We start from the raw sequence: 22,630 nt of genomic DNA on the forward strand, positions 1-22,630 counted from the left end.
GTGTGTCGTTTATTTTAGGTCCCCGGCACTGGGGGTTTCAGCGCTTTTGATAATGGACTAACAAACCATCCAGTTTTTAACCCTTTTTGTTTCACCTTGTCCTTTTAGACATGATCCAACCTCCATTTCCGTTCCGCACATTCCATGCTGAGTTTTCCCTTCTTGGTGTCTTCTTTTTGGCACTCAGTTAAGGAATAATTGACCAATTAGTTTATGGTCAGTCAGCAGCTCTCATTCGAGAATGTATTCGGGACTGTAGTATGTTCATAACACGTTCATTACTGGGTATAACGCATTATTTTTTTTCTCCTAGTTTTTCTTTCCTTGATTGAAATGTCACTGCTATGTGCATAACAAGTAATATGTTCTTCATGATGATACATACATCTTACATAATTTCTTGGAGAGGATGTCCGCCTAGCCATATAACTCAACTGCAAAAACAATATCTATGCTGCTCTCAGCTTTTTAGAAAAGTTCTGTAAATGGTAAAAAAAAAAGACACCCGTATAGTTGTGCATGTATTTATGTAACACGTAAATCCAATGGACTGTTTCACAAGGCTTTGTCCTGTCATATTTGTGTTTGCCGTGGCCAAGTTCCGTGCAACAGAACGCCTCAAAGATATTTTGAATGCTCTTCAGTGGAAGAAGATACGAAATATCGGACAGAGATAAGAAAACCAATCAGACAAAGCGATTAGCAGATGAGGAATTACGGGACATCCTTATTGGTCTGCGATAAGTCCAAGGGCATAAAAACAACCGTTGAGCGTGGCCGACTACGGCAAACATTCCACCACCACCACCAACAACAACAACAACAACAACAACAACAACCGTTGCAAATGGTTCAATCAACCACTGGAAATACTCTGTCGTCAATCATATTAGCACATCATTTTGCGCTTGACAGGCGTGCCGAGCCTAACTGAGGCGCGCGAGAGAAAATCCAGAGTGTGCTGATTTAATGCAGGCGCCGAACAGGCATTTTCATTTTCCTGTGTGTGTGTCAGGGATGGGCATAAATACATTTTTTGAGTAGTTAAATATAAATACAAAATACTTCGTTGAAAGGGTTATCTAAATACTCTTCATAAATACTTTTTTCAATGTGAGTATTTAAATACAAAATATAAATACAGCATTTAAATACCGTAACTACTACCATAAATACTGTAAGGTGGCTTCTGGAATTACAGAAATAATGATGATTATAACAACAAATCAGCCAGTAAGAATAACATTTATTTGTTAGATTATCATGGCGATTTTAATATTAGGAATTTCTCGAAGACTGCATCTTTTATGCATCTTCTGTTCGGCGGCACAATTAGATTCGCAAAGGAGAACAGCATCTCCACAGGTGCCGATGAACAAGGGCTTGTACCAAATTTGACTTCGTACAACACGGTAACCGGGTAGCCGCGACCGTTGACCGCAACTGCAGTGAAAAACTCGTCATCGAGAATGGTTGTCGCATGCGCATGCTTGCGCAAACATGGCATAATTGCGCCCGAAACTCCCTAGCCCTCACGAAAGGGTTTAGGATATGAGTCAGTACATTCTGTATATAGGAGTATTTATAAAGTATTTACAAGAGTAAGTACCCGAAAGTTGGTATTTAAATATAATTAAAAAATACATTTTCTAGTCTGTATTTAAATACATGTATTTATATTTTAAATAGTATTTTAATTACAATGTATTTAAGTACTGCCGATCCCTGGTGTGTGTGTGTGTGTGATTTTTTTTTCGACCGGGTGATTTTTTTAAAGAGTAGCAAGCCAAGTATTGGCTGACCTCTCTTAACACTTAATTAGGCACGAAGGCACCTAAATTCAGGATTACGCACTTATTTGGGTGAGAATTAAACATACGCGAATCGCTGTCTTAAGGGCATACGCTCATTATTGAATGCGCAGAATTAAATTTCGGTATCCTAACCAGGTAGCGAGTGTTCAGCTAATATCACTCTTTATTAGCCAGCTTCGTTACTGTTAATGACCATGTCTATATTACGTCGCACATATCAAAACAACAACGACGACATTCGATGCTTTGTAACACAGCGATGAGATTCGAGGAAAAACGTAGAGGTACTTCTCCACACGCAGAGAAACTGAAACACCACAAAGATATACCTCATACAGGGTGTCCCAGAAAACGTGTCACTGAATTATAATTTAAAAAAAAAACTACACCACCTAGAGTCATGCGGTCAACGGCATTTGTTCTTACTGGGTTTTTGCCACCTCCTCATGTGAATGTCGTGTAATGTAAGTTTAATTATGTAAATTTTTGCGAGCTTAAGTCGTAAATTTGATTAGTAAAGGTCACGTTTTTACCCCACCAGTGTGAAGAGCGTGTCTAATTTAGTCAAATTAATGATAATTGACAGGGATATTCAGGAGCTATCCCATCGGAAAAAATAGCCGAACATCATGCTCTACGGAGGTCGCACAGAATAGCGCACGATGAATTTTTCAGCGCAGTCTTTGTCAGTCCGACGAAAGGAGGTTGGATACCCAGCCCTCCCCGACATCGCAGAAACAGATAAAACAGGCACGGCTTATCACGTCCGACTTTCGCTGGGATAATGCTTTCCCTCTTCCAATTTTAGGAACTGTTACTTTTTCTACCATCACTCTGTGGGGCTGGCTTCGGAACCTCCTTTCGTCGCACTGAGAGCGATTGCGCTCAAAAAGTCATCGCGCGTTATGGTCCAGTGCCCCGAAAAGCATGATATTCGGCTTTTTTTTTCGATGGGATAGCTCGTGAATATTACTGTCAATTATCCTGAATTTGAGTGAATTCGGCACGCTCTTCATATTGGTGGGGTAAAAAAGTGACCTTTACTTGGCAAATTTCCGAGTTGAGTTCGCAAATATTTACATAATTAAACTTGGAGTACAGGACATTAACGTTAGGAGGTGGCAAAAACCTAATAAGAACAAATGCTGTTGACCGCATGATTCTACGTGGCGTAGTTTTTTTATTATAATTCAATGACACGTTTTCTGGGACACCCTGTATATATACCCACATGCATATCTAAGAGTGCAACAGCGCGTCCTACACACCGCAGACTTCTCACATGAGTTGTACGTGACCACAACATGCTCGAGAGGCTCATTCACACATGCGCTTCAAAAAGGGGCGTCGCCGTCCGACTTCGGAAGACACGCCATATGGAAGCCCAACAATATTAAGAGGGCCTCGTTTATTTATTTTTTAAAACTATTTTTATAACCTATTCTACATCTTATTCACGTTCGCTCATGGCGTCAATTCCGCTCGCATAAAGGTTCCTCTTATTCCCAGCAAGCAAGAAGCGAGGGGGATAAAATTGAGAAAACACAGACGTTGTCACGTACTATAGTTAAGAAGTCTCGGAATATAACATGCCCGACTTCCTTGAAGTTATGTGGCTGCTGTGATAGCTTTGCTATGCTCGCTTCATTGAAATGTTTCCTTGGATGTTTGAAGACGTGCTCAAGAACCTGCGAAAGAAAAGACATTCACTGAGGCGTTGATGGAAGGAAGAAAGAATTACGTCGGCGCGCACGGAAATGTTCCCATAGGAGCCAGAGTTGAACAAAACACGTTCATATGGAAGCAATCTTGAACTTTTCTTGCATGAAAGAAGAAAATGGGCCTAGTGGGCACGTGTGTAATATTCAGTTTGAGTTGGCTTCCCCCGGCAAATGAAATGGAACTTAGTAAGATAGTAGCAATAAGCGGGTACGATACAGAACATCTACCACAGCTTGTTCTCGTCGAAGCAAGCACGACTGTCACAAAAAGATGGCTATTGAGGTCCAAAGTCGTTTGGCTTGAAAGTGCCTCTTTTAATGTTGTGCAAAACACTGCTTCTCCTCGTTTACTCGTTTATGCGAAGGCCGCGGTTCTATGTCATTTTTAACACATCTCCGCACGGTTTCCACAGAAAGTTTGATAAGGCTGTCGCAACAAGAGACGAAAAGTAATACAGAAGTTGTCCGTCACCGACGCTAACATCTGCCCCGTCGTATTCTGGAAAGGTAGTCAAACGATTATGACCAAATTATTTAAATTATTTCAAATTATTTATTAATTTTAACATACGCGTCGTATCCTAGCGGCCTTCCAGCGAACCACGCTCGGAGCGCGTCAAAAGAAATCCACGTGGGTGGCACAAAGGATCAAAACCGGTCCGGAGTGGGACCGACGAGCTCGCGCCGTTCGTGCGGTCTCCCCACTGGTCCCCACTTTTGTCGTCGCCATACTGCGCCATCTAACGAAGACGGAGGTAACCCTCTCCGGCGCCTCAAGGTAATGCGCATGCGCATAAGCCGTTGTGAAAAAGGTCCATTCGTCATAGGCGATCGAGATAGCAGGCGTTCGCCCTACTGCATGCACCTATATATAGTTTTGTGAACTACTAGTATTTGTGAACGAGTGGTTCCCACAGTGAATCAGATACGTCGATTGACTGCAGCTTGTCGCACAGCCATGAGGGACTGTCACCCAACTCCCACTCTCCGGATATATAGCCAGGCAATTCTCAGACTGCTGTAAAACCCTTTACTTTCGCGACAGGGATTTTTCGTGAATCGTGCAAAGTGCACATTTATTTTATTTTTTGTTATTTAGTACATACTACAGCTCATAAGCTGGCTCAAGCAGGAAGGTATACAGCAGGCAAAACAAAGTACAAAAACAATGCATCAGTTATTAAAGCAGCACTTATACGGACACATTAACCATAAATATTGAGAACAGGTCTTTCAAAGCTTTCAATGCTCTCCATGGAGACAGCGGATTCGGGCAGTGTATTCCGCAGTGTATTCCACTCCTCGACTGTTCTCACAAAAAAATGCAATTTTAAAAACGTTTGTTCGGGCAAAAAATTGAACAAGCGAAAAGTCATGCTTGTTCCGAGTCCTTCTCACCCAAGCAAGCTCTCTCCACTAAAGAACGCCTTACTTCGAACTAATCGATGCATAAATTTTAGCCTATTAATACTTCTACGTGCACATACTCGCACACACAAGATTTCGCGAATTCTAGATGCTAAATTTGTGGCTTGGGTGACACTTGGTGACACGCCTTAAATTGTCCTTACTATATTGAATTAAAGACGGTACGCTTGCGTTGTAAAGCAGTTCGAATTCTTACGCTATGGCAACTAAGTGCGAAAGTAAAATGAAGTTTTGAATTGTATCATTCTTTTGGAAGTGTCAATTTTCGATCGAACTTTTCGCATGTCCTTAAATTTTGCGAACTTTACAAACAGCGAAAATTCCAAAAAATTAGGGAAGTGCGAACAAAGAGCACCGTAGGACAATATTTCTCGTCATTGTGCGTTCTCTCCCAAAGTTTGTACTGGTGGTCACACCAACTTTCTGGAACATTTTTTTATTATGCACCTATTTCTTTTTTTATTATGCATTTACTATTCTCCATTATTTTCCTCAGTCCAGAAAAAAAAAAAAAAAAACGGACGCGAAGGCATGCATAAAGGCATGTAAAACCAATATAAACGCATGTGTGAATTATATACTCCGATAGGTGCGTGTGCTGTCGGTTAATATGACATATGGCACACGAATACGAAAGACGCTCGTGTGAATGAGGCCACATTATGTATTATGTGTATTAAGCCTCTCGTACCTTTACTTCGTATATTCAGTATAGACACGTGCAAATATTCGAATTTTTCCAATACCGAAGCCAATATTTCTCTAGATTCGATTCGATTTTCGAATCGAATACATAATACTATATTCCAATGTTGAATTGAATCGATGGCTCTTCGAAATCCAATATATTCGAATCTAGCTTTGCAGTTGCACACGTAATGCCGAAAAGTGCATGTATTATGAGGACATAATGTGAGCGCTATACCTCACATTCTGATTCGTATGGATGTATCGCATTTATATATATGCTGTACACGTGATTATATCCGAAAGTGTAAATTAACGAACGTATGTACATCGCGTCCGGTTATACAGCTATTCGCGTCCTATTTGATTCGGTTTTATAACGATTCGCTTCGTATTTGATTTGGCTATGTATAGCTTCGGTTTTAAAATTATCATGCGCACATGCCTAGTATAGATCATGAATCCGTTCCGAACCGAAATGGTAGAGGCCATTCGGGTCCTTAACTCTATACCGGCCATCCACAGCACAACCATAGAGTTGGGGGAGGTCAATCTAGTAGGATATGCGTGAAAAGACGTCCCCAACCGCTTCCTGTGGATGTCTTTGTCTTCTTTAGATTAATCTCTATTTAGAATGGGCTAGACACTAAAAATAGGTAGAGACTGAATTTCTACCTAGAAAGCCATCCTCGACCGCCACCTGTGTATATCTTTGTCTACTTTAAATTAATCTCTATTTAGGATGGGCTAGCAACTAAAAATAGGTAGAGACTGAATTTCTACCTAGAAAGCCGGGCGCATCGAATGTGCAAGAACTCTACCTTCAGTTCTAATGTATCGAGCAAAGTTAACGATGAAAGATGAAAGTCACTGAAAAGGTTAGGCAGCTGTAGGGATCGAACCCACATCTTCTGGATTTCCGGTCCAGGGCTCTACCAATTGAGCTAAGCTAACACGCCTCTCCACCGACTTTCGAGGTGCGTCATCTGAAGGGACGACAAACCAGCCACTCACTCTCACTCACTCTCCTTTCACTCTTACATTTTTTGCTCACTCATACACACATTCATACGACGGAAATCGACGCAAGCGGCACCTGTTGAACAAGAGAGAAACTGATGTTCTGAGGCTGGAACAACACAGAAGGGACAGATACAAACAAAGCCTCAAATTGCCTAAGAAATCAACGATGAAAGGTGAAAGTCACTGAAAAGGTTAGCCAGCTGTAGGGATCGAACCCACATCTTCTGGATTTCCGGTCCAGGGCTGTATCTGTCCCTTTTGTGTTGTTCCAGCCTCAGAACATCAGTTTCTCTCTTAAGCAAACTTAATTTTATTTAACTTTTCTGTTGTGGTTGCCACTGGTTAACCGCCCCTTCCCATGTGACGTCACTAACTGTATTCAGTGTTCGAAAGTGTCGTGTTGACCGTCATTAAACTATCCGCCACACAGTCACGTCGAATCGCCCGTCGCCCCTAAATACGACACTGAAATCCAAGTTCAAGGCCTTGATTGAGGCAGCAATCTAATCCACAAACTCCGAAACAATGGTGCCTGTTTACGTTCCGTGCTTTACGTACGCACAGACCTGCGATTGGAGCACGGGCTACTAAAGCCGGGCGAGCGTGAATTTAGACTCCAATGCAGACGACGGACATTCTAAACGAGCTTCGCTAACACAGTTAGGCACCGGAAGACTCAAACTGGGATGCACAAACTACAATTACAGCCATTAGGTGACCTGCAGGCAAAGAGCGCCCCAGTAACGACTTGTGAATGTGTTATGACACAAGGCGATTATTTGGTTTAAATGGGTCCTCATTTGGTGCTCGACGCAAATCGCATTACCTCTTGGGTGCCGGTACTCTGCGTTTTTCTTTTGCTTCTTTCGCCAGAGTAAATGACGTATACGTTAGCTCTACGCTGCAGCAGAGTAGCACTTTAGGCTATCTTCGTAGCGTAAATGAAAGTAAGTAATTCGGACGATGGACGGGAACGTTTGCGGTGGGGGATAATTCAGCTAATTGCAATCACGTTCCCATGCACGGGGGAGCATGATATTCCACGTTCTAGAAAACAAAAGAGAAGTAATTTATGCGTTCCCCTTTGGAAACTTGATAGAACTGCGAGAGAAAAGGGTTTTCTGCCATGTAGATGTTGTAAGTTTATGCCTGCATCTTGTAAGCTTCGCAACCGTCGCACGCGTAACTCGTGCGTATAACAAGAAATACGAAGTTTCGCTGTCGTCGTAGTGCGCTTATGCCCAGGGCCCGCTCTGGCCGTCCTGACGCAGAGTCGAGACAACACGTCTTCACACTTCGAGCTTCGATAACAGACTCCTTTATTTCACACTATGTACAGTAAACGAAATCGGAGCATTGGATTACGTGAGTTACGATATGGCTGCGTTAGGCACGTACAGACCACCCTGCCGGGGAAGCGTACCCTGGCCCGTGGCATCCCCTTGCAAGTTATGACCAACGTGTCAATGAGAGCAAACACACGCACTTGCCGTGTTTATGTCTGACGTGTCAGAGACTCAGAGTACAGCTCACAATCTGTTATTCGGCTTTTAGAGAACGCACCAGGACCATGAGGGCGAAATGGCGAGGAGATTACAGCAGAAGTCGGAGCCGTTAGTTCTTAGGATTCGGTTCAGTAACGTAGCAGCAAAAAAATAAATCGGAGACATTGGCGGGCATTGATCGCGTGCAGGCTGCCCGTGCATGAAGTAATACCAAAGTTTCAAAGTACCGAGATTCTTACGGTCGTATTCTTAAACCGTCCTGTGCTCGACAAGCCGCCTGGACTCCAGTAAGTGAAGGAAAGACGCGCTCCTGTACCTAAAAAGTAATTAGAGAGTTTTAATGCAGCGCTACCGGGTACCGCTACATGGTACGCTACCGCGTCTATCACACCCGATCAACAGATAAAATTCTGAGTCACACACGCTGTCGTTTAGAGTGTTAGTGGTCCATTGATAACGTCACCACGAAACTAGCGTACGTACCGGACATAATCTTATCAGTTGATTGGGTGCAGTTGATTGGGTGCGGTAGACACGGTACTTCGGAAGCCACGTTATCACCGGTCTAGTAACACTCACTACGGGTTCCGATAGGTACGGTAACTTGATGGTAACGTTACCAACGGTACACTAAAACTCGCTATGGGTCTGTTTCACGACGTTTGGGGGCACCCCGAACCGTATTCTGCAGCGCCATTTGTGGTCGTGTAGCCGGAGGTTTTTCCGTACATAGGCATCACCTAACACTGTGGCTCCTGAAAAATCGTGGCGCAAGGATTTCCACGAAGAGATGGCGTTCACGGTACGACGATAAGCCAGGGAACACGCCGGACACGACCGTCTAGTAAGGGCGCTGTACACTAGAGGAGGACAGTTGGCGCTGCGGTCGCCGGACGAAACTTTAGTGCAACAGGTCCATTGGGTTTCAAAGAAGCACCGGTGTTACCGTGTGGTGCTCGAAGGAAACGCGAAGGGCTTCGCGCGATCTCGCACGTTCCGAGACCGAGGTCGATTTCTGAAGCACAAAGCCGGTCTCGAGGAGCAGCTAGAGTGGAGTGTCCAATCGAGGACCGTGTAAGAATACGGCCCCTATATGGGGGGGGGGGGGGGTATTTATTGGCAGAAAAAGAAAAAGACAAAAAAAGGAAAGGGGAAAGGTCAGCCATGCAGCACGCCGGCTTGCTATTCCCTAAGAAAAAAAAAGAAAAACATAAATAAGAAACAAAAAAGAAATAACAAAGACAAATAAAGAAATAAAAAGAAAAACGGAGAAAGAAGAAACTCAGGTCACAGGGAGCCCAGGAGGCCCGTATCACGCAGAAAGCGGAGCACCGCTTTTGTGACACTACACTGGCTTGCTCGCTGCACCGAGCCAAGGAGTGCTGCGAGAGAAATGTCGGTCCGTCCGTCTGTGCACCCAAGCTCTGAGAGGTGTTGCCAGAGCATGGCCCGGTGATGGTGGTGACGCTGTCAGTGGAGGAGCTGATGGGAGGTATCGTCTGCTACGGCGCAGCAGGGGCAAGTGGGAGATGGGACGCGGCCCATTTTGAACAGGAGTGAACGGGTGGATGCAACGTTCAGCCGAAGACGATGTAGAAGGGACTCCTCCTCGCGGGTACAGCGGCAGCCGGTGATAAACTCCAGTGACGGGTCGATGGACTGCAGGAATGCATGACGTCGGGGCTGATGTTGGGGTAGCGCCGTAGCATTGTGTGTGTGTGTGTGGATGGGCATGCTTGTGTGTGTGTGTGTGTGTGTGTGCGCGCTTTTCGCACATCACGACATCATGTGGTCCTTTGCTTGGGCTATCTAGGCTACTCGTGATCGCCTCCGTTTGTGGGACATCACTTCCACTGACACGTGTCCGTATTGCGGCCAACCAACATGTTTTATATGAATGTCGCGCTGCCCGTATATTCTGGACCTTAGCAAGAGGGTGCACCCGGCTCTGCTGCCCTGTGCAATTCAATCAACGGCATCCACACAGTCTGAGTGTCCTATACTCACGGCATGCGGTGCTGCAGTGTTGTGGCGGCCCGTTGTAGAGTTGTTGCCCAACGTCAGTGCAGCACACCTATGTTTCTGCTTGTTAGGAACATGCGCGTCCTCCTCACCAACCATTTGCAACGTGAGCTGTTCGCCGTTGGATGAAGAGGGATTTCTGCGAAGGTGGCGCTTTCAGTCTCTTGCATCTTGTACGTGATGAATGTGTCACAGTCACTGGCGCCCATCCCTGAACTGTGAATCTCGTTTCCTTTCCTTCTCGCTTTTCCATCTGTATATAGTCACCAATGTGGTTGCACATATTAGAGTCTAGTGTACATATAAGCGTCTACACAAACCTACATACCTACTGGGCATCTAATTTGGTAGCTATGTGCATACGTTTATAGTTAGTGTATAGCACCAGCCAATCGGTGTCGTTAATAAATTTTCTTATATTACAGCAAACAAAAATGCGTATGTTTGTGAATGAAGAAGTCAACTGTGTCAGTTTTGAAATATGGCGTATGAAATAAAGCCAGGCAAGGCGGGTATCGAACCACACACCTCTGGATTGCCGGTCGAGCGCGCTAACCACTACGCTGCGCTGGCATCTCCTTCCCGACGACTTACGAAGGGGCCTTATTAACGAACTAACGAGATGCGCACTCACTCTAATCACATTGTCTCCTACACTTTCTTTTTTTAGTCACACACACACACACACATATACATACAGAATAAGGGCGAAGCAGCGGCATGGGGCATATTTCAAATGTTCGTGTTCTTAGCCACCTTGAGGCTTGTGCTTTGTTCGCGTCCTTGTACGTTTCAGCCTCAGAACAGCTATTTTCTATCGTGTATGTGCGTGTGTGTGTCTGCTCAGGGGCTCATTACGGGAGCAGAACATTTCGCAGCGTGACGAATTCAATTTCTCCACCTTTCTTGCACTCAAATCAACTAAATTAACATTGCAGGAGAGAGACAGCACAAATGATGACTTCGCATCGTTTTAAAGGCTCTCTGTGGGGCAAAAGTATACAAGGAGCGTTCCTAGGAACTGGAGATGTGGCGGTATCGAGCTTTAACGTTCTCTCCGCTACACGCGGCAGGCCCCGCTCTTTAAAGTGCCACTACAGACTAAGGGCCGTACTCTTGAACGATCTTCGGCTCCCTGCAACATCCGCTCGAGCTGATCCTCGAGACCAAGTTTGTGCTTCAAAAATCGACCTCGACTTGAACCCCACCTCGAGCGGAGGAAGTCATTCGGGTTTTCCTCGAGCGCTACACTGTAGCGCCGGTGTCTACTTGAAGCCCAATAGTTCCTCAAGTGGAGGAACGCTACATCTCTTCCGCTCACTGGAGTCGAGGTACGGTGTCTGGTCGAGGATCGTAAGTCTCGCGTCTTCAGAATCCTACCGAATTGATGTTCTCCCAAAATATTGTTCCTCTACGTGAAGCGGAACTATAATGAAATTCTATTTTTTAGAAGCATGACGTCATGGACGTCTGGCAACATCCATTTCAGTTTCCTCCCCACAGCTGCTGGCAGGCTTCCAACGTGCGGCGGTGAGTGGAGAGGCGTTCTGTTGGTAAAAGACAGAATACAGAGCTCCCGGTGACAGCATCTACTCCTGGAGAATCTTGGTGAAGAGCGGAGGGCCCCGCGCTTTTGCTACGAAAAAGACGGCAACCCTCGATGACGTCACCAACTCCAGGAGAATCCGAATCCATGGAGGTCTGCGGCTTCCCGCGAAAACTCGTGGAAGGCCATATGTTGAATTCCATATGGCAGAGTCGGAGCAAGCGGCAGACTCTGCAATGGAGCGGCCTGATCTGGCCTAGAGCAAGTGATCCGAATCTGATCCTGGAACACTTGCGCACAACTTGGAGTTTAGCCCTGGCCAATCTCCCTTGGTGGATGGCGGCCAGAGACGGGGGAAAAAGAAGGGGAAGGAACCCGTGTTCCACTACAACGACATGGTTTGCAACATGAAGGCCCTACTAAGCTCCTATAACGTTGCCCTGGTAGTATGTGACTCATCGCGTTCTTCAAGAAACAAAATCACCAACGTACGTCGCGAAATACCAGTCACGGCGAAGACGCGTCACGAAGCGGCCATGTTAGCGAAGCAGAGATAGGAAATAGGAAGCGCGAGCGACAACGGAGAGTTCCGGTTGAATCTACCTACTATGGCTAGTGCTAAAACAGAAGTCATGCTCCCGTTAGGACTTACCATATGAGAGTTTTCACCGTCATCGAGATTTGAGCACGAGTGAAGTAACTATTTGCCTCACGTATGCCTTGTTTCATGAAAGTTTTGTTTTTCTTCTGTCTGGCCGACGCTAACTGTCTTGCGGTGTGTAAACGCAAACGGTCCTGCTGCTTCCATCGTCCTTTGTTGTCATCTGCTTGCAACCTTCATCTGACCTCACCTCACCTCGGCTATAACAGTGAAGCTATCCGTGCGGGCAAGGCGAACAACGGCAAGCCGAGCATCATCGTTGTTGTCGTCGTCGGTGGTGGTGGTGGTATAACTGCTTGCCGCAGTCGGCCTCGCTTAGGAGGCAACATTGTTGATTGCGTTTATTCCCCAGCGAGCGACGCGACAACAAAATTCGTACTGAGCAGAACCGGAAGAAACGTGTCGCCGAAAGACGAAGAAGAGTCGTTCCATGAGATACATTGGATGTATGACCTTGGTGTATAGTATATGTATAGTGAGAAAGACATGCACCATACTGGGAGGAGGTCTTGAGCATCCGTAACGAAAATGACTGATTACAGAATGCTGATGTTGCATTTGTTCACGCGTCAGATGTTCGTGAATCTGTCCCATAAGTATTCTATAGGCAACATCCCAATCACCAACACCCCAACATGAAACACCCTAATCATCATCATCATCATCATCATCAAACTAAAGTTGCTCTTGTTACTGGAGCCGCACAAAAGTGGACAGCATGCGGGTATTGTTTGTGTTTCATACTTTTTTCCATGCCAATTACAAGCCAGTTTCGTACTTTTTTCGTGCCAATTACAAACTTCCGCAGTGCCCTATTCTCGAGTGAATTGCGCTAATTCTAAGACGAGACGCCCTCACATAAATGCGCAGAACCGTGGTCGTCATTCGGGTTAGAGCTAATCGTATTAGTTAAGTCCACCCGGTTGGCGCGACGGCAGACGTAGTTAGCGGTGCAGACGTTAGCACTGTAATGTTATCGACGAGAAGTCTGGGACGCGCTGCACCTGCCAAGGCTTGTAAACTCTGACGCCGTCTCAATGAAAATAAATACAATCCAGATGCCATCTGGCGTGCAATCAACTGAAATTGCACAAGAAGAAGAAGAAGTTACATTCTTGGAATCCTGTCTTTGGGCGCCACTTCTTCTTCTTCCTTCTCTTTTCTCTCTTTCCATTCTCTTCTCCTTTCTTCCACAACTTTTATAGGGAAGACCTACACAGCTGTGGACGTTGGTGGGCCCTATAGAGTTGTCGCCTTAAAAAAACGTATTGCAGAAATTCAAGGAAATAATGAAACGCACCTCGGTTATGCACTTGTTTTCTAGCCACCACATGAGAATACGGCGGCAAATTAAACGATGATGATTGGAAAGGGGGGGGGGAGGTAAGGAAAAGTTTAGCCATAAACGAGGCTCGCTATCCCAAAAAAGAAGAGAAACAGAAAAAAGAAGACTATAACACGAAGGCATTGGATTATATGAATATTCTTCGTTGCTTCGGAGCGAAGAGTGAGCAGTAAATATTAGTTATACAGGGTGTCTCAGAAGACGTGTTATTGAATTATAATAAAAAAAAAAGTATGCCACCTAGAAATATGCGGTCAACGGCATTTGTTCATGCTAGGTTTCTTCCACCTCCTCATGGGAATCCCATCTAACTTAAGTTTTACTATGTCAATTTTTACGATCTGAACTCGAAAATTTGCCAAGTAAAGGCCGCTTCTTTTACCCCACCAACGTGAAGCGCGTGCCGAATTTACTCAATCCGAATTTACTCCGAATTAAAAAAAAAAAAAACACGAAAAGTAAACATTTGATGTTCAATTGAAAATTTCTCTGTCTCATTTTGCCCGCCTGACCCTATAGAACGGCAAACTGAAGTAAATAAAATAAAATAAAGACAAATAAAGTACTACTTTCATAATTAGAGTGTCTAGCGCTGCTTTCAACGCTCTGCATTTCCAGCGAAAAAGTTCTGGACTGCTACCCTAATAGGCCACTGTCTCCGGCATCTGTTCTTGGACGAAAGTCTATCGAGAGCGTCAACCCGGGAGGCCTGGTGGCGCCTTTGTCTTTGGACACGCTACACGGTTACCCTCTAAGGGCCTAATTAGTGTGCGAGAAGTTGCCAATGCAATTCCATTGTCTCCGCATCGATCTCCGCGCGTGCCCTTGCAAGAAAGAAATACATCGAGTGGAATCGTTACGATACACCATCGTGGCCCTGCGCCAAATTGGAGTTTTGATGAGTTCGCGCAGTGAAGATAGTTTGAAACAGTTTGAAATGTTAAGCGATTCTCGCAATATGTGAGAGAAATATGGAGACCGCTCTTCATTCATGGGAGTGGCTTTCAGTATAAAAAGCAGCTTTTTAGACGGGCTATGAATTGGCGGGGGTCCTTGAGTGATGGAGACTCTCATTACATAAATGATCGTGAATTCCAAGCATGTAAATTAGTCTTCGCGGAAGAGAAAATCGGCCGGCGGGCGGCGACGGCCTTATGAAAAGGCACTTTGTGGATGCCTGGACTGTACTTATTATGTTTTCTTTTTCGTATTTTGGGTGAAGAAGGAAGCTGGGGAACATCCTTATCACTAAAACGTGGTTCAAGTATATTCGTATAGCAATTTTCTCTTTTTTTGTTTTCCTTTTTAGGTTCGCGTTTGTGAAAACACTTCTACTGTACTTCCTAGCCACTTATGCACATATCCACGATGACATATCGCGAGTAAAGCCGGACATTTTCAGCCCAAGAGTTAAGTACTTTAAGGCATCCAATAACTTACTATTTGTTCAAACCCCGCTTACCTAATTTAGCACACGTCTTCAAAAAGGCACCGGTGCAGCCTTCAGACACACCGCGCCGCTACAAAATAGTCCACTTGGCAAGTGTGAGCATCCATAGGCATCAATCTTCGTCCGCTCACTAACACAAAGAATATGGACACATCCAACAATCACTCGTCATGACAGTAAGCTCTTGACTTGGAGTGGCCGTCAGTTTTTGTAAAAATAGTCCCGTTTCTCCATTGAGTCGCCGAAGTATGTACAACTCCGGGTTTCTTGGCCCACCCCCAAAGCCGCCGGCCGGCCACTAGCTTCGCGTCATTAACAGTAGTCACATAGGTGGAGCAAAGAGTACGCGGCTCCTTCGTGGATGGAGCCTGTGCGTCAGCGTTGGTTTTCCGTTAGCAGCAGAGTTCCATAACCGGGTGCTTCTGTTCATAGCAGTGTTATAGGTGAGACTAAAAAAAGAAAAATACTGCCGCCCTTCCCAGTCACGTGCAGATCCCTTCCAGCTCCCCCGCAGACAGCCTACACGAAGTGAACGGGAACTAGGTAGCTATGAACGCGATTTATCGTTGGGATCGAGCTCAAGCGCGATTTCGGTAAAGTAATGGAGCAATGTTAATAATGTTACATCGCGATGTAATGATGTAACCAGAATAAGTGCTTCACGTTTTTAAGCTTGTTTCGTTAAAAAGCACTGTAGAGCATGTAATATTGTAAAAACAGAATATCACACGAAATAGTGTTCTCTGAATAAAATATGAAGACCATATTAGGGGATATAAACATTCAAAGATGCCCTGCGTGCCTTTCTATATCTATCCTCAAGGTACCTATATTGTTAGGAGGAAGGAAGAGATTTACACCAACACGAACAAGTAATTTATTCCAAGGGTCCGACTGGAGTGTTCTGCTTGAAAGACGCGCGGGACGAAGGCTCACGACGATGACAATCACGATTCCACATTTTATCAATATATACGCGTACAGTACATCCCTATATTTCAAAAGAAGAAAGCTCGGGCGGCCACGGAACAGTACGAATCCGTCAAGTTGTATTGACGAACGGCTTGACGAACTCGCGACGACCACGCTGATCCGGGCAAGGGGTATTCAGGAAGCAAAGTTCATTTTATCGTGCGTTATTTTAAGGGCGTATTTCCATTATCAAGAGAGCATAAATGAATGCTTAATACGATTGGTTTTAACGCATATTTTTCCGTGACAGATATGGGAGCGATTTTCACGGAAGTATTCGCGTAGCGTACTGTCGGCACTCACTGAGTAAGTACCCGTTCAGGCTGATGTTTCTTACTTAACCTCCCTATGACACAAGTGCATATTTCTTCTCCTTAACTTTCATCACAATAACAACTGTCGGCGTAGCAACCCGACTTAAGCAGATTCTATGATGAATTTTTGTAGGCCGTTTCGTTCAGCAGCAATGGCCGGTTATCCAACTCACAAATACGCTCGAGCTAATTAGATGAAATGTTACAAGTGCGTACTTACGTGTCTGTGGAACAGTAAGCGAAGCTAAGTTAATTGTGGCATTTTCTAGTGGGCCTTCTATTGGAGGGAGGGATAATTGATTTAAACGCCTACGTAATCACATCAGTCTCCAATCTTCGCGTTGAGTTGAAATGCATGAACAAAGCACAGCTCTCTCCGAGGAAATTAAGCCACAGTTTGCTATCAAAATTTTAATTATGAATCGCACTGAATGTAAAGCACACGGCCCTCTGCCTTTTCTTAGGGGGTGTCGTAACAGTAGTGACAATTCACTCCTTATGTAACTTCTCAATGGCGACGTCTCTAAATTTCGTCTCTTGCGTTGCGTGTGTGAAGGAAATCGCGACGTTTGCATAGGACCGCGTTTCCTCCAATTCTACCACATTACACACCGCATCGTGCACGCAGTGATCTCTGTTTCATAGATGGGTTTCCAGACGTGACCGTCTCTAAGTATGCAGTTGTAAGCGGTACATTTTCATTTTGTGCTTCGACTCAGATAGATACAGACACATAGATACATACATAGAGAGGAAGAGAGAGAGAGGTAGATAGAGTGAGATAGAAAGAGAGATCCCCAGTACCTTCTCAACGCTGAAAGGTCGGTTTATCTAATTTATCGAGGGATCTTTTTTTTTTTCAGTGTTTGCTTGCAAGAGTCGAAGCGTCGGTTTCTTCAATGGCTACTTCCTGGCTGTCAGCACCAAACCGCACGACATTGTGCTCATTTTCAACACACCGGAGAGCCCGGATGAAGGGCTTTGAGATGCACTCGGTACCCAAGAGCGTTAAGCAGCCCGAAAAGAAAATTCCGCTACCTAAATCCGGCACGGAGGGATTGAATTCGAATCCATCTGCGAAAGAAAACCACGCTTCCGCCACAAGCTTGGCGGAAGTCGTTGTCCACATCCGGCGAGCTCACTTGAGCGACGCTTGGGGTTCCTCGGCCGCGCGAGATCCGGAAGTAACGACAATGATTCTTTGTAGTTCCGGCTGCATCCGACCGGCAGAGCAAGGAAGAGTGTTCTGAACCTGACGAGTTGATCTCAAACGACCAGTGAAACACGCGAATCCGATTCGGATCGACGAGTAGCACACGCTTTCGTCGCCACGGAGAAAGACAACAACAACAACAACAAAAAGTATTGGGTAGTAACTAAGCACAAGTAATTTGTAACTATTACTTTTCCACAAACTAACTTATAACTAACTATGGTTACCGCTTTTGGTTAAACTAACTGTAAAATGTAACTGTAACTAAGTTTATTAGATAGTGAAATATTTTGACGCGTCAGTTCTCTAACGGAATTTTGTCGTGACGCAGCCAGGATGGCCGTGAGCCTGGTTCACATTATGGACCTCTACCAGAGGAAGGTCATCATGACGTTGGTAAACAGACTGAAACCGAAACAAATCGCAGGGGGAGGGCTGGGCTACACGAATGGGCACTTGTTCGCTGCCTGCTATGGACCTCTACCCGAGAAACGTCATCATGACGTTAGTAGACAGACCGAAACCGAAACAAATCGGAAGGGGAGGGCTGGGTTCCACGAATGGGCACTTGTTCGCTGCCTCCTACTCAGGGACCTTTCAGGGACCATCGTAATCCCCTCAAGGCCGTGGCTTTCCGGCGCGATCTTGTTCGCCCCTATCTTCGAGCATAGTTCTACCTACTCTACCAAATTGGTTGTGCTGTCGAACAGTATGACGTCATTTGTTTACAAACACGGAGAGGTCTCTTGAAAGAAAAGTAGGACCGAAGGTCGCGTCCCTTTCAGGAACCATCGTAATCCCCTCAAGGCCGTGGCTTTCGGGCGGGACCTTGTTCGCCCCCTAGCGGCGGAGCGTATAGCAACTCTACCAAATTGGTGGCGCTGTCGAACACTATGACGTCATTTGTTTACAAAACAGGAAGAAGTCTATTGCGTTTCGATGCGTGCGTGCGGCTGCGTGCGTTGACGATCTCGTTCTTCTACTACCAGGAGCACGGTCTGTGATGCCCTATGACACGCAAGACGACGCACAGGTTGGTTTCCACGGCAACCCGCACGCGCACGTGTTGGAACGCGACAGTGAGTGAGTGAATAAAACAGAAAAAATGGCACGCAACGCAACATTAGCATGAATGAACCGGGCGTAGACTAACTACCATGACATTGCACTGACCCATAGGAAAGCCTCTGTTAAAAACAGGGTAGAATTACGCTTGGACAGTACAATCCTTAAAACAAATTTGTTAGTTACACTTCTTCGACTTTTTCAAAATGTAACTCTAAGGCAACTAAGTCGCTTCAATGTGGTGACTCTAGCTGCAACGAGTTACATTTCAACTGTAACGCAGTTACTATTTTGTCAGGGTAACCGTAACTGTAACTTAGTTACTTTTTTGAGTAACTTGAATAACTTACTTATGACTGAAAAATAATAATAATAGCTCCCAACTCACCAGCACAATTCGCTATAAGTTAACTTCGTAGCAACTTGCCTTCATGAACAGAGCTCCTCGACAGCAGACGATTACTTCTTGCTTCACACAGTCCGCAGTCGCTGAAGCGTGGGAACCACAGCAGAAGTGCCGAGTATTTCGTGTGCCGCTTTTCTCAACATGTTGCTTTTTGCGCTGGTGAGTTCGTTGTTTTCATACGTTCTGCGCGCCAGAAAAGTAAAAGGAAAGACTGGCAGAAAACGATGCCAGGGCGTTGCGGAATTTTCTTGACGTTGACGGTCGCAGGTATAGCCTTCCCCTCAACTTGCTTTCTGCGTACCGCACATTTCGTTCGACCACGCGGAAGTATGCATTCCGCTTTTTCGCTACGAGGCTTCTACGTCAACCAGGCTCCATTCTGTGCAGCGTAGTGCTTGTTATTCCTCAGTAGAAAACGGTGATGTAATAAGAAGAGGAGGAAGAAGTGTGGCTCCTTCTGTCATTGCGTGCGCGCATGGCGCATTATCAAGGTGGTACCCCGGTTCGAATCCCAGTGCCAGCTGTGCCGTCTGCTTTTTTTCCTGGGTTTTCCTCAGACGCTGTCAGACATATGTCGGCACAGTTGCCTTAGAAGTCGTTTCCTGGCAGCTTTCTTTGCCTGATTTTTGCCTTAGTGAAAAGGTGGCAAGTCACGAGCGTTCTCATGCAGCTTTCCATAGCGCAGGGAATTCGCCAGATAACCTATATCCAATTATATCCGGTGTCGTCAGATACGCATCGCGAGCCGCTCTTGTCGAGATTAAGATGGGTTAGCAGACGACGGAACCAGAACACAAGCGACCGCGATGTCCCTAGCGGGATCCAAGCGACTAAAACCGCTGGTTAGGTCATTGGTCCTCTCCGTATGCAGATAACGATTATTATGATCACTCCTCGGTTCATCTTAGACAGAAGTATGTATGATTATGAGCGACTCCGTAGCGGTTTAACATTAATTAATTTAATAGGGTGGCTTAACTCACCGTCTCCTTCGTTATCAACAACATCATTCGTTTGGTTAGTAATTTGTCTAGGTACGATATTCTATAAAATGTATCTCGAAACACGTGGGCTTCGGTAAGCTAGAAAGGCCACCTCTACTGTGCGAGTTCCTCACGCGCTATCCTCGGGAGCTCCGTAGAGCATGATTGTTGCGAGGCTGTTTTTTTTCTTTTTTCGATGAGATAGTTCCTGAATATACCTGTCAATTATCATTAATTTGAGTAGATTAGACACGCTCTTCACAATGGTGGGGTAAAAAAGTGACCTTTACTTGGCAATTCGGACTTCAGTTCGCAAAAAAAATACATAATTAAACTTACGTTACACGATATTCACATCAGGAGGTGGCAAAAACGTAGTAAGAACAAATGCCGTTGACCGCAATGATTCTAGGTGGAGTAGTTTTTTTTTTTTATTATCATTCAATGACACGTTTTCTGGGACACCCTGTATATATCTTTTAGTGCTCCTAGTTTTTCAATCCTACAATCAAAATACAAGTATGTACCAGCTCCCGTGGAATAGTGGTTAGGATGACCGCTTTTTCACGCCCACACTGGAAGGAGACGCGGGTTCGAACCCCTGCACAGGCTGTGCCGTACGGGGTTTTCCCTGCGTTTTCCGGCAGTCTTTCCAGACGTATGTTGGCACATTTCCCCCTGAAGTCGTCCCAGGACGCATACTAACCCCCCTGTCCCCCACTCCTTCCAGCTGTCCTCTCTCCATCTGTCCACGCCTGTACGCCGCTCATAGCCACAGTTGCTCCGCGGCGCTAAGACGGAATATATAAGATAAAGAGATATAAAAGATAAATATATATATATAAAGATATATATAAAAATAACGAGTTATGAGGATGAATGTCGGCGGACCCAAGAGGTTTTTCATAGCCACATGTCTCTCCTGTAAAGTTAGGCCTGGTGAAGTTAGGCGTCTAGAAAAATCCAGAAGCTGGCGCTTCCTGATAAGAACGGAGAAAGAGCTGTCAGGTCAAGACCGTTTATCATTGGCGACCGCACGCCGTCGCGAAAGCCAGTCGTTCGCAACGTGTAAGGTGGCGCCACCACGTTTCACTTCCAACTCTGTCCGAACAAAAGAAATGCGAATCTCTTCCAAATTGTTGAAGCGTTTGTTAGATGCAGTGTGCCTGAATGCTAGCTAGTTCCCTTTGTGTAGGGTGAAAAACGCCGCGTCGTCTGCTACGAACTGCCGCCATCTTGACGCAGCTATTCGCGTAGTTACGCACTACATTTTGGAGTTCAGTAAATACATAGCAGAAGAGGTTTGAAAAAGTGGATGAAATCGGAACACACCACTCGTGCACGGTGAGGGTGGGCTTCAAAATGGCAGATTTGCGGCGTTCGCTTCTGCAAAGGGTGACCCCACTCTACACAGAGGGAGATGCTATTCAGGCACGGTAATGAGGCGTATCATCGTTTTCGTCGGGAAGCTTTAAGGAACGGGGGAAGTCGACAATGCATTTTTTCAATGTGGTCCATGAGCTCATTTTTTTCTTGAGACAAGAACTTTCACGCTGTTGTCCCGAGTGGTTCCTCGGCCCTGTCAATGTATTGCTCAGTTATTCTTGAACACGGTGTACCAACTAACCCGCTTTGCTATCTTAGTCAAAAACCTTGAACACGTCTTTGCCTTGCTTAATCCATATTCACGTTAGAACCAAAGAGAAGCCATCAGATCCTTCATAAATAATTAACGCTCAAGGTCGTGGGCAGGTGGAGCATCGTTTCACGCTTCAAAACAACGCTTTAAGCGCTATCGCGTCCGCGACAGCATTGTTCTACATTTCGTTGCGTAAAGTGTGCGCACGCGCGTGCGTGAGTGCGACTGTCTCTGTGTGTGTGTGTGTGGTGTGTGCGTGCATGAGACATCTCTGGTGCTTCTCTGCGCTTGTGCAGATGACTATGACGATAGGAAGATAACATATTCAGGAATAAACTGAAGAAATATATTTCGCCCCCTCCCTTTATTCGTGTGCTTACCGGCTTCCAGAAATGGCAGCTTTTCGACAGCTGTTTCGTCAAATCGGCCGCAAGCCGAGTAACAACAAAAAAAAAAAAAAAAAGGAAACAGAAAAAAAAAAGGACTAACGCGCATTTTTGCAGTTGCCTATAGTGCTATAGGGATCGAGTACGAAATTGAGAACTGCATAGCGGGCCCCCAATGCCAACTTTTTTCTTTTTGTATTTCAATGGGAAATAAATGCAAGTATAGCAGGAAAGCGATGTGACCATTATCTATGCAGGTGGACCTATACGAGTAAGTTGCTATGTTGTAAGAATAGGTGCTACATAACTAGCAGCACCTGTTTCTTACACAAGTAGCGTAAAGTTATCATCCGGCTTCCTGTCATCGCTGTGTTTGCGCAGCGCTCGCGAAAGCCTAATTTTGAACACCCTGTATTTTTGCTCCAAGAGTGTGTTGTGCAATTTGCCGTC

At 45.3% G+C, this 22,630-nt stretch overlaps 1 protein-coding gene across 12 annotated transcripts in view; it reads right to left on the reverse strand.

The window, feature by feature from the left end:
* Nucleotides 1–22,630, reverse strand: part of LOC135399023 (trissin receptor-like) — a 456,620-nt gene that overhangs the window by 13,841 nt on the left and 420,149 nt on the right. The window contains exon 1 of one of the 12 annotated variants that reach the window (XM_064630660.1): nt 19,194–19,390. The exons of the other annotated variants lie outside the window; for them this stretch is intronic. The gene's annotated coding sequence lies outside the window, so the exon portion shown is untranslated. Of the gene's footprint in view, nt 1–19,193; nt 19,391–22,630 lie in introns of those variants that run through there. 12 annotated transcript variants of the gene reach the window in all.

This window comes from Ornithodoros turicata, chromosome 6, assembly GCF_037126465.1.
Source record: "Ornithodoros turicata isolate Travis chromosome 6, ASM3712646v1, whole genome shotgun sequence".
Classification (NCBI taxonomy): Eukaryota; Metazoa; Arthropoda; class Arachnida; order Ixodida; family Argasidae; genus Ornithodoros; species Ornithodoros turicata.